Source organism: Mesoplodon bidens (assembly GCF_964165515.1).
Source record: "Mesoplodon bidens genome assembly, contig: HAP1_SCAFFOLD_633, whole genome shotgun sequence".
Taxonomy (NCBI): domain Eukaryota; kingdom Metazoa; phylum Chordata; class Mammalia; order Artiodactyla; family Ziphiidae; genus Mesoplodon; species Mesoplodon bidens.
In genome coordinates, this window is record NW_027672314.1 from 62501 (window position 1) to 67426 (window position 4926).

A 4926-nucleotide genomic window follows, 5' to 3' on the forward strand; every position below is an offset into this window, starting at 1 on the left:
CACACACACACACACACACACACACACACACACACACACACACACACACACACACACACACACACACACACACGTCACCAGCTCAGCTTTAATATGCTCCAAGGAACTTTCAGAGGACGGAAATGTTGGGCTCCAGAGTAGGCCGCCCCAAAATGTGCCTCCACGCTCTATTGATTATTTTGAATTCAAGTCACTTAAGAACCGGCCAGCACAAGAGGGACACACTGGCCCTCCTTCTGTCCTCCTGCGGAGGAAGATCTCAAGTGAAGACATCTGCTTCCACGCATGTCCATGATTCTCAAATGGTGTAGTGGGGTTTCCCTGGGTTAGGAAAAGGAGGGGACACCTTTTGCCTGGGGGAAAAAAAAAACACAAAAAAACCAAAACCTGTTTCTCACACATCCTCCTCCCATCCCTTCCTCTCTCTCTCCCTCCTTCCCTCCCTACAGTTTGGAGGGGGCAGCCTAAGGGTGGGTGGGGAAATGGGGGAACGAAAAAAGAGAAAGCCATTCATGAAAGAGAAGCTCGAGGCAAGGTCAGAGGCTCCAACTGGACCGGAGAGCTTTCTGCATTTGAATGGAGCGATTGAACGAGGCCCTGCCGAAGGAATCGTCCGGGCCTCCCCTCCCCCCGCTCCTGGCAAAGGTCAGTCCAGAGGACTTAGGAAGGAGCTCTGGAGAAGGAACGGGGGTGGGGGTGGGGGTGGGGGCGGGACCAACAGACAATAGCCGCTGCCTGCCTGCCTGCCTGCCTGCCTGCCTGCCTGCCTGCCTGCCTGCCTGCCGGGCTGAGGCAGGCCTGAGGCCTACGCTGGCTCCTGCAACACAATCCCTTCCAGGAAACTGCTGTGATGACTATTGGGCAGTGAAGGATCAAATCTGAACTCTCTTGGCCTCTTTCTGCAAAAGGCCCGAGTCTCTTTCTACGACAGATTCTCTGCATTTCTTGGCACATGGACTGACTGACCCGCACCCTCCCATCCTGTCAGATGCTCCTTGGGACACACACCTCCACTGGAAGGCTGCTTTGGCCTCGTCCAGAAAACGAACAAGCAGAAACAAGCACACAAACAGACTGAAAGGATGTGTTGGTATTTCTTGGAAAGAAACATGGTCCTCTCACACACCTGAGGGCGGGCAGGAAGCGAAGACAGGTTCTCGGCCGGAGGGGGACGGGGTGAACCGAGGTCGGTCAGCACTCCCCTTCTCTCCCAGGTCACGTGGGCCTCCCTCCACCGCCTCTCTCTGCGGCCACCCCCCCCCCCCCGCCCCGGCCCTGGTTCTGAGAGCTCACTGGGGAAAGTTCTCGAGGCCCCGGCAGGCCGGCCGAGATGCCAGCTTGCTGTCCTGCTGCTTCATGTCCATCTCTATCAGCCGTGCCCCAAAGGCACCCAGAGCGCGCGCTCCTCTCTCTCTCTCTCTCTCTCTCTCTCTCTCTCTCTCTCTCTCTCTCTCTCTCTCTCTGTGTGTGTGTGTGTGTGTGTCTGTGTCTGTGTCTGTGTGTCTGTGTCTGTGTGTGTGTGTGTGTGTGTGTTGGTGGGATTTCTGTTTGTGTGTGTGTTTGCTTTTGGTTTTGCTTTTTTTTTTTTTTTTTTTCTTCGATAAACTCGCCCCGTTTGGGAGTCGGGTGGAACACGGTGTCTCCTGGCCTGCCGTCCTAACAAACCCCAAAGAAACTCATTTTGGGGTCTCAGTCAGGTCCCCTTTCTTGGAATTCTGGTTTCACAAATCCGTCTCTGGTGTCCATGGAATTCTCAGGTCCAGCCATCGATCCACCCAAAGGACGGGGAGGGAAGGTTTTGTCCCGGGGACATCTTCCTTCCTTGCCCGCCGCCTCCTCGGGTTCCGGACGCTTCGGTGTGCTGTGACGTGCCCTCAGCTCCACCCCGACCCCCACCCCAAACCCCCCCCCCCGCCCCGTTTTTGGGAACTCAGTGAACACGGGTGGTGTTTTTCACAGCCAAACACACTCTCACCTTAAGACCCGGCCCTCGGGGGGGGGGGGGCTCCTTGTCATGAATGGACCCGAGGCGGGGAGTCGAACGGCTGAGGTCCACGCAGAAACCTGCACGCGGACCTTGACGGTGGCGGCTTGATTCCTCACTGCCAAGAACTCTCTCGGAGGTCACCGAGACCTGTCTTTCAGGAGGTGAAATGGACGGACACATAGCGTGGGGACGAGCCATAGGTAACACTCTTTCTCGGAAAAGAAAAACCATGGACAGGGTGAACAGATCAGCAGCGGGGTGGTGGTGGATGGTGGATGATGACTAGGCGGGGCGCGCAGGGGACGTTTAAGGCAGGGAAACTCTCCGAAGGTAGGACCCTGATGGGATGAGAACAAACGTTTCGAATAGGGCACTACCTGAGATTGGGTGAATCGAAGGGACCTCTATGGGCCACCACCCCCTCCTCCCCACCATGAAAGCGCCCCAAACAAGCCTGCTCTTTTTACCCCAGTGGAAAACCCTTTCTAAAGCCAGAGGACCAAAAATGACCCAAGACCGATGAGACATCGGACCAGCTATCGCTCGGGACAACAGCGAGGCCGACGACTCCGATGAACAGTGGACACACACAGAGGGGCCTGGCTCCCCCGGCTCGACCCCCTTCACCGGGAAGCCGAAGCCTCTCACACAGGGATGATGAGCTGTTGTTACACACTGAGGTGTCTCCGGCCAGTGCAACGTTCATGAAACACGCTGAAGGAAAACGATCGGTCGACGTGTTTGTTGTTGCCTGTCTGAGCCCACGCGATACGAAAGAGAAACCGGGGGAGGGTGTGTGTGCTGATGCGTGGGGTCTGATGGGAGACATCTTGGAGGGTTTTCGCCCTGAGGGTGCCTCGGTCTGGGGTTGACTTGTGTGCGCGCGGAGAAAGAGGGCCGTTATTGAAGGCCCTGTGCAGAAGTTGGACACCATGATCCATGGAACCCTGAAGTTTGGGAACCTAGAAATCTTTTGGTCTGCATTGGAGTTGGAAATCTTCTCCCTGACAGACAGAAAGAAGCACATAGAAGGCGGGGGGGGGGGGGGGCGGGGAGGACGAGGGGGAGGGGGAGGGGGAGGACGAGGAGGGGGAGGGGGAGGAGGAGGAGGAGGAGGAGAAATGGAATTGCATGAGCAGATCAGCTTTTGGATGTCAGCAAGGCACCCGCCGCCCAGTTCTCTGGGTGAACTGTCTTGATCTCGCACATCTCTACAACGTCCGAAATGTGAACGCGGCCTGCGATGGCCTGAGACTAAGGCTAGTGGACTGGATGAGGTAGAACCTGAAACCCAAGGGAAGGAAAAATTAAAAAAATAAAATAAAATAAAACTGAAAATAACAACGGGGGAGGGGAGGGGGAAGTGGTCTTTTTAAGAATACAAACTGCTGGAAGGGCTCCCTCACCCAAACACTAATTCGCAGTCTCCTTCAAGACCAACAGAACTCTTAAAAGTCTTTCCTCACAAATAATAAAAAGCCTCAGCCATCGGAGCAAATACACTTCACCTATCCCAACGGTTCTTTATAAATCAGCAAGAGAGCGAGTTTTCGATCGTCCTACCTGCTGCATGGCTGACTAAAAGTTTTTAAATGAAAGCTATGAAATCCCTGGTCGTGTCGATCTCTAGGTATGTCTGTCTGTACGCATGAGACAGACCTACAGATATTTTGGAAAAGGACTGGGGAATGGCCTAGGGCAAAACAGGCCTTGCAAGCTAAAGAGCAGAGGCCCTGGGGGCCTGAGTCTCAGACACACACCTGCAACCCCCCCCCCCCCCCCCCCCACACACACACACCCCACCCCACACACACATACAAGAGGCTCCCGGGAGTAAAAGATTACCTTGACCTACGTTGACACCCACGACTATGACTATACCTATAGGTGTCCCAAGACAAGCAGCTCAACGATACCTTGAACCCTTATCTGTTCCTGTGCTTTCTTGCAGAAAATTCTCATGCGCTTCTTTCCCCTCGTGGAAGCACCTGCTCTTCCCCATAGGTAGCCACCGTGCAACCAGCTGCTGCTGATCCAAGAATTGGGAGGATGTCTGGAAATGATCAGTGATCCCGAGACAAACGCTCCCTTCCGTGATCAAAGCAACTCGGGGAGCTGTCTTCTCCCCCTCACCCCACACACCGCCTCCTCCCTTGTGTACAACCTGCCTCTTTGAATAAAAAAAAAAGTTTTGCTTGGCTAGCCTTAGAGTCTTGTGGATGCGATCTTCATTTCTAGGGCACTGCTGTGCAAGAATCTGGAAAGGGCCTGGGAACAGGTATGTCTGGAGCTCCCTTCCAGAGCTGGCCTGTTTCTACGTACCTACGGATCCGAGTGCCACGGTGAGCTTGTGGAAGAGCTCTCTTGAATGGCTTCGAAGGAAGCACTCGCTCCCGAATTCAGTCTACTACAAAGGGACCCAAAGGTTTTTTGCAAGTTCACCTGATCTAGGATGAACCCTTCAGCAGAGACTAGCCGAGGTCAAGGTATGGGTTTTAGGAAACTAGGCATGTCTTTAGCGTGATCAGCATTCGAGGTCATCCCTTTCTTCTATCTACGTCGACCCCCCCAAGTCCAATACGCTCACGGGAGTGAACCCAATTCGTCAGCCAGAAAAAGAACTTGGGGATGATGGCTGACATCGTCTAAAGTCTCAGGAAAATGTTCACAGGTCATCTCATCGTCATGGGATTTAGAACAAGTGATTTCGATAGCTCTAGGTGGAGGAACTCCTTAAGAAAGGTTATGTTATTTGATGATGATGATGATGATGATGATGATGATGATGATGATGATGATGATGATGATGACTTTTTGGTTAGGTCTACCTAAAAGCAGTTTCTCCCAGACCTTCCTTTTGGGTCACTTTAGAAACTTTAGAGTTGGCGTCAGTGGAAGGATGGGGAATTCGTGGACCGTCTAGATCGTTTGCAAAGATA